The following is a 13,145-nucleotide window of genomic DNA, read 5'->3' as shown; positions in this document are numbered from 1 at the left end:
GTTACTAATGGTGTTAATTGTGCTGGTGTTTGATAGGGTTAATATTGGTGTTAATGGTGCTGGTGTTTGAGAGTGTTACTAAGGGTGTTAATGGTGCTGGTGTTTGAGAGTGTTACTAATGGTGTTGGTGTATGAGAGTATTACTAATGGTGTTAATTGTGCTGGTGTTTGAGAGTGTTAATAATGGTGTTAATTGTGCTGGTGTTTGAGAGTGTTACTAATGGTGTTAATTGTGCTGGTGTTTGATAGGGTTTATATTGGTGTTAATGGTGCTGGTGTTTGAGAGTGTTACTAAGGGTGTTAGTGTTTGAGAGTATTACTAATGGTGTTAATTGTGCTGGTGTTTGAGAGTGTTAATAATGGTGTTAATTGTGCTGGTGTTTGAGAGGGTTACTAATGGTGTTGGTGTTTGAGAGTGTTACTAATGGTGTTAATTGTGCTGGTGTTTGAGAGTGTTAATAATGGTGTTAATTGTGCTGGTGTTTGAGAGGGTTACTAATGGTGTTGGTGTTTGAGAGTGTTACTAATGGTGTTAATGGTGCTGGTTTTTGAGAGTATTAACTAATGGTGTTCATGGTGCTGGTGTTTGAGAGTGTTACTAATGGTGTTAATTGTGCTGGTGTTTCAGAGTGCTACTAATGGTGTTAGTGGTACTGGTGTTTGACAGTGTTACTAATGGTATAGTTAATGATGCTTAATGGTGGTTGATAGTTCTAATGACGGTACTGGCTGAGAGGAAAAGGAGGAAGGGTGGATTGAGTCAATAGAGCAGAGGTGTTGAGGGTCAGGACGGACCCCGGGGACAATCAAGTCACCACTCCCCATATTTTTGTTCTCTCCTTTCCCCTCAATAGTCACCTTTATACCCCTTCCCATGACATGCACGAGCAACAACTACACATCGGGTACATTATCGATCTTCTAGTCCCCATCACCCACAACCCCTTCCGTCATCCCGGCCAGTATCTAAAATAAATATTGTCCAACCGAAAAATGTGAGCAACGATGGCTGTAAAGATAACCGCAAAGACCGAATTAGTGCAGCAAAAAAAGGATCCGTGCCTGTAATGAATTTAAAAATGTTCTTGAAATCGAATCATGCTTTTCCTTTCCGGAAATGTATATAAATCTCTGATATAATACTTAAGCTCAAAACCTATTAAGGGCGGATTATTATATTTACGGTTTCACTGTATGTATAGGCCTCGCGTATAGGCCTCATGTATATGAACTCACTATAAGTCTTTCTGCTATTAAACTATTGAAGTAAAAACTTACAACAGTCTGACTGTATAATAATCAATGAGATATTTCACAATCTTTGTGTGTGTCTTGTATATAGGCTACCTATAGGCCTACACACAATACTGCATACATAAACGGATGGTGTTCGGATTTAGTTGAGAGGAAGGAAATGTCACAAGTTGTGAGGTGTGAATAACGATCTGAAACTTACTGGAAATTGATTTCACTTGAGAAAAAAAAAACTGCCAGACTATATATAGCCTTGTTATATGTTTTTATTTGTTAGGGCTATGCACTGTTTCCTGATAGGAGTTCAATTGTTCCCAGGTTCGTTCATGTGACTTTAATACCATGAACTTACAAACACAATAGCGTATCCGTTTCCGGAAGCAACACCTGTGCAATTGTGTTCGCTAGAAATAATAAGTTTTATGTCTCCATTCATTAACTACACGGAATTTCAGTGATGTCACAAAAATGGGATACCTATAAGCTGATTCACATCTAGCAAATGATTAATGACGGATTCCCCATTTCTGTCATGAAACGTTCGCTGTGTATGCCTATACGGGTGTCACATCCGGGGTTTTCAGTGACCCTTATGTCATATATCGTTGCGAATGGAGTGAATGATGTAGTTCTTGTGAACTGATAATTAACGTTTAACTAAATAATTGTGCCTAAATTTTGCGTACAAGTGAGATTTTCAAACCGTAAAGATATAGCCTTCACTCTCAGAACGCACAAAAACTTGGGCAAATGCTCAGTACGCACAGACCACTAAGCGTAAGAACTGCCAAACGAAAAGCGGGAAAACTAAATAACGGCTGGACTACAGGTGTGGCTACGTTAACGTTAATCTTATAGTCAATTTCTGTGTCTCTTTTGTTTTTCTTGCTCGTATATCAAAGAATCAACAATCACGTGAGGAATGATATATTTATATTGGGAAACAATTGACCCACAATTCTACATACAGACTTAAAGAAAAGGCACGATCTTCGTGAAAATTTATTCAACCAACACGCGCAATTCACTCCAATATATATAGCGTTTTCACAAACGTATAGTGCAATATTTGCCTGAAGTGACGTGTGTGCGACCGACAGAATAAGATAGCATGCTGGCCCCTTCGCAATATAGGTATTGAGTGGTGTACCCCATCGGTCCTTATAACGATTCCTACCCACCACTTCCTCAACCATACCTCCCTCTCCCAGCCCAATGTTATCATCGCGTAACTAGTCAGTTGAGCAGGGGTAATACCATCTAGGTGACGGGCCAACTTATGTTTGGCATCTAGTGAGTACTAAATGGTGTGAAACGTTTGATAAGTTTCAACTATTTAGGACTGGGAGGAGCCTAAGGCCCTGTTAATATTTACTGTGACCCTTCAAAAGGGTGAATACATCTCATGGGCCTTAAAGACTAGACGCTTCAATCCAACCACGCCTTGAATCCAACCTTTATTCACAGTGTCGACTATATACGCTCGGGAGCTTTCTGCTTGTATTGCAGTTGTACATGGATGCGGATTTATGCATAGGACAAAGTATTGTGTCTGCCATATAGACTATACCCAATGCATAGCAGACCAGCTATACACATGCATGACACTACACTCTAAACTAACAAGTATATTAGGGAAACTATATTTTAACCAATTAACGGTATATACATCCAACCAATCATGGGTAACGGTTTGCACAATAACAAGCCAAATCGGGGCATTTTCACCAATTAAATTGTCAAAACATCATGAATTGGTGGAAGTCAACTAACCTAATATTTGGGCTAATATTTTACCAAACGGTTAACTTTTAAGAGTGCTCAATAATCAGATGATTACCAATAACCAATATATTTGTCTCGATATGTTTCTACCACTCAAACGATATAGCAGCCTATACATAACGTATGCATGGTAACCGGCGATGGATGGTTTCCAAATAGATGCCTTTTACTAGGATGTCACAGGTCATGTAGTATTTATCTTAAAAACCGGTCCGAACACTATTTCTAAAAAATACGCAGCCTATGCATACATAGTTAAGAACAGAACCGTATCAAACAGTGTTAGAAGCGTTGTAAAGAGTGTCCTTCGCATGTTACAATGACTTATGACGTCATCGTAATGTATCCATTCATTCGAGGGGAAACAGTGCGCAGCCAAGCTGCATTGACTTGCAATAACTATAACTATATAACGCGCATGCGATGCGTTGTATAAATAAATAGGATCATGACCCGAAAAGGACCCTTATACATCAATTACCGCTTTAAAGAAGTAGTCTATGGAAGGCCATTCATTGTCGACTTTTACACGTATTACAGGAAGTTGTTCTGGTCGTTGATGTTTCCTCTTTGGTATATTTTTTCAAGTTGTTTGCTAGTTATGTCTTCCGTATTGTCGTTCCATTTGGACACACGTTAATATAGTCAGAATGGAAGTACACCTTCCGGATGAAGAGGAAACTAAGGGCAAAGAGATCGTGGGAATGAGATGTTAACGTCTATTCCATAATGATCTTAATTCAACACGATATTTGATGACATCATAAAAGTTGTCTATTAACGTACTATTCCAATACCCATTATGTGTAGAGTCTATTATGTGTAGCAGTATATAGACTTTCGCTTTCGTCAATGCGTGGAGAGTTGTATACTACGGTATATACCGTACTGCACTCGGGGTGTGCGTTAGCTTTTTTTTATTTTTTTTATACAAGAGTACAATTAAAAAACGGAAGTGCAGTGAACAAAGATAAAGAAACTGATAGCTATATTTCTTTTATGACTTAATAACCGAGGCAAGAGAATTTCAAGTTTTAAACTATATAAAACTTGAGTCGAAAAAAGAAAAGATTTTTAAAACATTGTCTGTGTAATAGTTACTCTTGTAAATGAATAAAAAAGAAGGAGTCTCGGTGGAAATGAAACTGTTGTTGAACAGCTTCAACCACGTGTTTCTGTAGTAGGTGAAGAACTTATTGTGAACGGCGACTTATCGTGGACTTCTGCAATGTTGAACGGCGACCATATCTCGTATACCGCGGTTGACTGAACACCCGGGTCATAAAGTCTAACGACAAAGGAATTTTCTATAGGCTACGCCTTCAGGTCAACCATTCATATACGCCTACCTGAGCACGTGTAAATATTATGTTGCAGTACGTAACCATGGAATTTCGTTATACACAGTGTCCAAGCAGTCAACCTATCAGTCTATATAGTCCATTATAATTGTGCCTGTATGTGCCTGTGTGTATATGTGACATCGCTTACCATGCTTTCTTACTGGGTGTACCATTGCAATACTGCCCGGAAAAATGTCCACCAGCTCAAACATCCAAGGTTCGAACCTTTTAGTGGATCGTCTGCTTCAAAACTCAATTATTGCGGTGCATTCAAATCATAAACGAAACTTTAACGTTACTCATCAATGGAATTGCACTTTTAAATTTAAAAAGAAAGAACAAAATCGTTCTCAGCATTCTCTCCCATGAAAGGATGGATTGGTCAATCAACAAAAGCTACAACTTCTTACGCCAAATAAGTGGATCCGTATAGTATATTTTTTTTAGCATCTTAAGGGTTAGGCCGACAACTGACTGTTATTTTTTAAGTTAATTAATTCTTTTGTAATTACTTGTATTTTACTGTGTTTCTTATTCCTCCCGGGAGGATAAAAAGAATAAACTTAACTTAAACTAAAGACCCTATTGATTCACCCCCTGACAAACTCGCTTGTCTAATTGGGAGGAGGGGATTCTTATAATAAATGTTAACTTATATTATGGGCAAAATATGCATACCTTGCAGTGCAGAACAGTATACAACGCTCTTTTATATACGATTTCTTACGGTACCTGATTACGAGGCAGTTATCTAAAACACATTGTCATGCTGACTATCCTAGAAAAAGTTAACCAGCGATTATATATACTTGCACAGGCAGACTCGGACTGTTTGTCCCACAGAACTATATGCCGAAAGCAAAATGTTTTTTATCCCTTGTTACTAACACTCACCAACACTAGAGTAGATCGGGTCTATGAGTGGTCGACTATAGGATATATCCTAGCAGTTCAGTAATGGATTATCAGGATAGAATAAGCAAAGAACCCTACATCAGTATAAAAAGCACCCTCGATAAAGGACCTCCCATGCCAGCTTCACGCCGAATCCTCGATATGGTGGTGGCGCATGTTACATTTAAAGTCGTAGCATACGTTTACACATCACTGGTATCGTATGATACATCTAATATGACCAATCATTGCTTAAGTTTAAAATACATGTAGCCCGAAAAATATGTAAAATACGATATACTATATATTGTGCGTCTGTTGAGAAAATGTTGAAAGAACTCATTTCGCATACGGTAATTTTTTGTGCAAAGTTTGCCCTCATAATTGCAGAAAGGTTGCCGATATGCAGTGAATAGGGAGAGGGAGGGGAGGAGGGGGAGGAGGAGAGGGGGGTACAAGTCGCATAACATATAGTAAGGCCTTAAAACGAACACAGGTGTCTCATTATATGAACTGGAGTTCTATTACGTAGTGTTTAAGAAAATACTTATTTTAAGGAACGTCACCCAATTTAACGCATGGGCACGAAAACCAAATGACTTAACTGATCCACTTGCATCACAATATGTACCTTTAAACTTAACACTAAATTTGATGTTATGACGCCACGCACTCTGCTCAGGATCAGCAATCTAATCGTTCACGTTTAAGAGTGGACAATGGTAACGTGTTATTATAGTATACAGTTTATAGTACGGTTACACATGGCATCATTCAAGGTACCATAAGCTTTATGTCCCTAGAAAGAATAAATTACAAGTTACAACTTCGCTTCTCGGCCTTTTGGCTAAGATCATGTGTAGTATCTGTTCCCTTTCGAGGGGAATGGTGATGCACACCCGACGATGATCACACAGTCACAGTCTCGATGCAAGGGGACTGGGGTTGAGAGCGGATCAGTCGTTCGGTAGTTTGGTTTTCGTGCCCATGTTCTTTCCTTGGCGACTTTTTCTTAAAAAGTCGTTACAACTCAGTGTGGTCCTTTAATGGATTTTATCATGTCAGATTTTTAAGCTTAATATTTTCACCAATTATTTACCCTCCTGGTTGTTGACTTGAAATAGTGGAATATTTACAAGAAGATTTTAGGTTCGTCAGTTGCTAGGCGGTATAAACTTGACCGACGCATACAATTAACATTTCTCCGTCTCACGTATACCGTTCGAGACGTCTGTACGTTACAAGCATCTAAACCTGTGTACATTCCCTACAATGTTGTTTAAAAAAAAACAACCTTTGACTTTGTGAGTACTTTGTTATCTTGGATACTTTTTTCTTTATAAATAAAATCTTTGAAGAATTAAACCGATCGTAATCTTTAATACAAATACTCGCGCTCTCAAAGATTGAAATAAAACGGCATCATCATAGAATGAAGTGATGGAATGTACAAACTTAACCTGATGACCTCGTGTGTAGGCCTCTTCAATAAAATGGCACGCGCGTGTATCTACTGCCATGCGCCGACACCCTCAAGCCCCGCCCCCACACGATGTCTTGCATGGCGGGAAATCTTTCGAAGTGAGTTGCACCTGTCATTGTTTGCACTACTAGACACATCTCTTTTGTAAATGATTTTCTCGTGTTAAATCTATTTGCCTGGATTTGTGTACAAACCCTTCCAACAAAGATGAAAAGATCACGACATTTTCTGTTTGTATTGCAATGGAACAGGTGCACGCGTTGTAGGACCATCGATAAACAGGGGTTTATCATGGGCCCCTGGTTAGATCTTGCAACTCCCCCCAAAGTTCATTAAATTTGTGCAAAAGACCGTGTCAAGACTTAGGATTTAGGGTATGTGTGTCTTTCAAACTGCAAGAAATTGCATTCAAAGTCTATGCATTGTGTAAGGTTTTACTACTGAGAATGTTACTATAGGCAAAGTATATACAAGGCAAGCCCGTCGTGTTGCCCTGTAAATACACAAAGAGTATAAACCTTCTTCTCTACCTTTTGACTAAGATCGTGTATATTATCTGTTCCCTTTCGAGGGGAATGGTGATGCACACCCGACGATGATCACACAGTCACAGTTTCGATGCAAGGAGACTGGGGTTGAGAGCGGATAAGTCGTTCGGTAGTTTGGTTTTCGTGCCCAGGTTCTTTCCTTGGTGACTTTTCTTTAAAAGTATAAACATTTATTTTCTCGCTAAACATGATCACGAGGCAGAGAGGGAAAAACTGAAATAAGATTATTGTGAATGTTTCTAAGAAGTTTCCCATTATATAGGTATTCCATGTTTATTGACTTTTGTTTAAATAAAACATCACACAGCTTTCGATTAATCATAGCTAGCACATGAAGTATAAATTTTGGTGGAGAAACTTAAGAAATTTCAACAACCAAATCCAGTTTGAGTAGAATTAACGCGAGCCAAATTCTAAGCAGACGGGCATGACTAATAATACAAATAATCATAAAAACAAATATCACAGAGCATACCTTTGTACAGTTCAAATCTGTTGTAACTATTTTCGCTCCTTCTATAAACTGCAAAACTTGACTCAAGAACGAGAAGCGTAGCGTAGTCAGAGGATACGAGTGAGGAGTGGGTCGGTGGGATTCAGAGAGATGCCTTTCTCCCGTTGCCGGTGTGGCTGCACTTTTTACTTAGCCTATGTGCAACTTTGGAATGATATCTATTCTGTGGACCTGATTGAATCTGACGTGGAGCGGAAAATAGCTATTCGTAAGTAAAGAAGAATAATTGTGACGTCAACATGATGCAAAGGTGGGTAGAGGGGGTGGGGGGGGGAGGGGTGATTGGCAAGTTGAAATCTCCTCCGCTTGGTTTAGGTTTGGCATGAACCTATATGAGAGGGCCAGAGGCGGATCCAGGATTATATAAAATAGGTGGGTGTGGTCCTGGGGTAATTGAAAACTGACGCCCATAAAAGGGTAGGTGGTGGTCCCTCCCCTAAATTTCATTTCATACTCCAAATGGTGGATGATTCTGTGGCAGACTGGAAATTAAATCTATAAATATATTTTAATACAAGGTTGTGCTAAAAAATATATTGAATGTTTGTATGACGTTGAATAAGGGAATTTAACACCCCCGCTGGATCCGGTCCTGAAGGCCTCCAAGGCCCAAAAGGAGTGGTCTAATTCTTCTCCGAGTGAATGAAAAAATAATAGAAAGAAAAACCTAGACGACCGTTTTTCTCCGACTGACAATGGAGTTGGAGGATAATGATTCATGTTGACCAAATCATCACACCTGTTAATGATGATACCAACTGAATATTCTTTTGCCTTTTTCATGTTGGAAAATGGATTGAGAGAATATTCTCCACGGGAATAACCTCTCGCTCGTGACATCTTTTGTGTGAGGATGGCGGCAATGAGATTCGATCATGACTATGTTGGCTCCTTGCCGACCTTACAGTCTGTAAACTCCCCCTAAGTGATACATAACATATAATGTCAGTACTATAACTCCAGACTCAGTGGCGGTAAATCTTCCATCATCGTATAGTTCCTTTGTGTAAATTCTTTGGCAATGTCACTTAATTTGATCACACGACAATATACAATTGCGCACTACAGAATTAACGCGGGGAATAATAATAGTCATGATAATATAATGTTACGACTGTATTGCTCTATGTTTTCAGCCATGTTCTTTTGTCCTCAGGGCCCCCCCCCCCCCCAGAAAAGCCCTTTGAATGGTCGAGCACGCACAAGGACACATGCCCCCTCCCTATGCAGACTATACTGTGCCCATGATCTGCTTCACAAGTTACAGGACATGGGTAGTGTGCTACTTCTTAAAATTTTGGTGCCTCTAAAACACACAAATACCTCGCTACGGGACTACTTCCTCACCCTTCCCCCCTTCTCAAGCTGTAGAGTGATACCCAACCACAAATAAGTGTTAATCTCTTGGAAGATTTTGACAATACAAAATTATTTTTTAGACATTTGAATAGTGTTAATTTAGGGAATAAGCTCCGTGGCAACACAATACTTCTATGACGCGGCAGTGAACATCCTCACGACTTTCAGCGTACTTGGGAGATACACTGCAGCTACGTGGAGCGTGCTTATACAATGTCGATTCACGTGCAACGTAACTGCATCGTACCCGCCAGTGACGTTCGCATATTGTCTGGAACACGTGTTTGATCCAGGACATCTCCTTACAGAGGGCCTGCAGGAAGACCATTATCGTTGGATACCTAAATGACTACGTAAGTAGCGGTATATAGGAAAAACACCGGTAAAAAGTATAGTTTGCCACTGTGTACCTTGTTCTGAGCAAAGCATATTTGTAGCCAGATACTTTATAAAAGGGGGACCACGGGCCCCGGGACCGTTCTTGATCCACCCATGACTTGTATCAGTAGATGGCAATATTTCTTAGCGGCAGATTAAGAGTTTCGAGGGAAATTAGGAAGTGCCCACGAGCAATTTAACGGGTTTACATTAAATAAAAACTCCACATATAGTTGGTTTGCTGAATCCTGAATCGGAAAGACGTTTGTCAGTTTGGACTATCTACTTATACTAATACTATCTATACTATCCTCATATCATTCGTTCAAAGCACTCGTACTGATAGTATAGATAGCTCATATACCTTCATACTCTCACGAATGCTATATTGCGTGGTATGAACGTATCTGATAGAACGAAAGAGCTTGTTCCAACTGGGTGCCAAAATTGTCCAAGAACATGGATAATTCATCGTGTCAGTAACCAAATTGAGGAATTAACCAAAAGAAAATTTTTTAATAAAAACTCACACTATATATAGACCGAAATAAAAACATGAACGTTAAAACACATGGTCGTAAATAGAATGTCAGAATGGTCGCATAGACATTTCCCCGAATGGGTCAATACTATGTCTGTACAGGAAGAAAGCCTAAGTTACTCCAACAAACATCGTTGTCTACAATCCGCTCTCTGTTCCTCGTATCTCAGCTTCACAAGAATTTAGAGAAGACATGTTTCTCCATACAGTATTTACATTTTCTAGAATATTTTGCTGGATTAAGAGTAACAGAACAAATTCAAGGTCACATCACGAGTAATACATGACTTCCCGTCTTTTTTTTATTTATGAAAAAGACTTTTTAAAAAAGAACAAAAAAATGTAACCCAAAAAGAAAATGTTGAGGATTTTCATTGCATTTTATCCCGTTAAAAACAGCCGGTGAATAAGAAAGAGATATATAAATTTGCGTTACAAGCCTTAAGGCAATTTGTTCTTTAATCACAGAGAGTGTCGTCTAGGTTTTCTTCAAATGAATATTCGTCCGACGTTTGTCACGCGACCATTATACAGAATATCGGTTATATAAACCTTTTCATATGCACGTCGGCCAATTGGTTTTATATGCTTGCTGATAATGAACGGTTCCAGGAATTCCCTCCACTCTACTGGTTTCTAATCGTCCACTCTACTTCTTTTTTTGGTCAGGCTGTGAAGATGTGTGAGTGCTGGACGTTAAATGAATATATGAAAAGATATTAAAAAAATAACAATATTAAAAAAAAATACAGAGGGAGGAATATATTGAGAAACACGGAGTGACGGGTTTCTGTCGACATACGGCATTGCGTTGTCAAGGAGATGGTTGTGTTTGCAAAGTCTATATTTACCGCCATCACGTAAATAAATGAGCACGAAAATAAATTGTTAAATTATTGTGTTGGTGTAAGAACAGATGTATTCCAATCACACACATTCTCACACTGACGCAAACACTGTTGCAAACAGTGTCACACTGTGACACATAGTAAAAACGTGACACACATTGTCATAATTCCTTTTTGCTAGACAAAACCGGTTCGTTAACTCCATCAAAGAAATGGATTACAGAGGCTGTTCTGTAATTTTCTCAAGGCAAGTATTCTTCTAAAGATGTACAGCCATCTTTGGCTCCATCTCACACGGATAAAATGGCGCCCTCGGTCGGCAGTGCTTTTTCACACCGCGGTTGGCTGTAAGGGCTTTTAAACAGAAGATTTGAAATTCCTAATTAACTTTCAACAAGAACATTACTAGAAACGTCTTACAATCCAATTAATATTTCTATTTATCAATTTCACTTTTTCAGAAAGTACTTTTTTAAAAGTTGCAGATTTCATCAATCAAAGGGACTATTGCACGCAATCCACTTGGTCGGCTCCTCAAGGATCAATTTAAATATCAATATTAATATTTTTGATGTAATCTTCAATGCACCAGTTATTTCATACCTCACTTAATGACGAATAGTGTCAGAATTCATCCTTGGGTGCTCTTATGGATTTAAAACTAACACTTGATGGTACACCAACAATAAATGAAGTAATGGATTATACCATTAGCAATTAAGCAAAACCTGAAATGGGGGAGGGGGGGGGGTCAACGTTAGAGGAGCTCTCCAGACATTTGACTCATTTTAAAGGTAATATGCTTGAAAATTGGAGTAGACATGGAACCGTTTTGCCAATCAAAATGTCTTTTTATGCTAAACCATTTTTTTTTTTATCAAAACTAATTTTCTGCTTAATTTCCTACTTTTATTACTGCCCGCAGGATATAAGAGATGACCCATACTCTGTAGCCTGATGGTCACTTTCTTCAAGAGAGGTGAAAGGCTATTATTAAAAGGAAAAAGGGAGCAAACTTCCAGAAGGCCTAGTTTCACACAAACCCACAGACACATACCATTGATGTTTCTCATCTGGTATATATGTGTCTCTGTGATGTATTGTGTAATCCATTGACTGTTAGAGTTCAAGAGCTCTCAGCTGCAGATGTAGGATATTTAGCTTGTTTATTAGTACTTGAAGACATAAACAACATGAATGGCATTGTTTTAACCCAGATGTACTGTGAAGTATCAGCTATGGGGAGAAGGGTGGGTGACTGGATCAATTAGGGGACCCAACTTCAATTAGAGGGCCCAGGAAAATATGCTAAAGAATGTATTCTTATTTTCAACATATTCTTAACCACAAGTGAAAACTTCAGAAAGGGACCCTGGTGACATATTCGTCCTCTGCACACCACTGATAATATGGGCAACCTTGTGATACCTACAAACTTAACTCACAGACGACAATGTATGAGCATACTATTGATATACAAAAAGGCTGGAAAAGTGCATTGTACATCATGTCGAATAGATGGTTATATCAAAAATTTACAGCAGACAAGATTATGATTCTGTTTGATTACAAAACAAAACAACTCATGTATGAGATTAGCATAGTTCCGTTTTCATTGAAAAGATGTATAAAAGTAAGTTGGCCTGACGTTTCGATCCTAGCAGGATCTTCTTCAGAGGCTAAATGACAAGTAACAGTAACAGAAGGGACAAAAACAAGCACAGAATAAATGAAAAAAATGAATAAAACACTGAAACACAAGAATACAATACAAGTACAAATACAGAGTGGATAAGGAGGATCACCCGAAGGGATACAGTAACAGAGCAGCTGAAAATCAAAATCAAATAAAACTGTTAGCAAACTGCTTATCCACTAGAGAGCCTGTGTAATAGAATGTATAAAAGTAAGTTGGCCTGAAAAGATGTTCATTGAAAAGATGTTTGAGTGACCTAGAAAAGTAAAGGTTAGCACGTCATGAAATCTTTAAATTGAACTGAAATCATGTTAAGTAGTGAGATCCACTGATTCAACCTTTCCCATCTTCATCGTAGTCCTCCTAGTATCTCCACCGATGTAAGATACATCATAAAAGTTTAGTGGAACGAGGTCCCCGATAACTTTTTGCGGTCCTGGAAACATTCTTCTGTCATATGTTGACAGGTTAATCTCATGATTAACATACAATCTTGTAATTA

At 38.7% G+C, this 13,145-nt stretch overlaps 1 pseudogene; it reads left to right on the top strand.

Moving 5' to 3' along the window:
- The first annotated feature begins 6,103 nt into the window (after positions 1 to 6,103).
- On the top strand, positions 6,104 to 6,180 carry LOC139972690 (U2 spliceosomal RNA; annotated as a pseudogene).
- The last annotated feature ends 6,965 nt before the right edge of the window (positions 6,181 to 13,145 follow it).

The sequence above is a fragment of the Apostichopus japonicus genome, chromosome 8, assembly GCF_037975245.1.
Source record: "Apostichopus japonicus isolate 1M-3 chromosome 8, ASM3797524v1, whole genome shotgun sequence".
In the NCBI taxonomy this organism is placed as follows: Eukaryota; Metazoa; Echinodermata; class Holothuroidea; order Aspidochirotida; family Stichopodidae; genus Apostichopus; species Apostichopus japonicus.
This window is presented reverse-complemented; position numbering and strand designations above follow the sequence as displayed.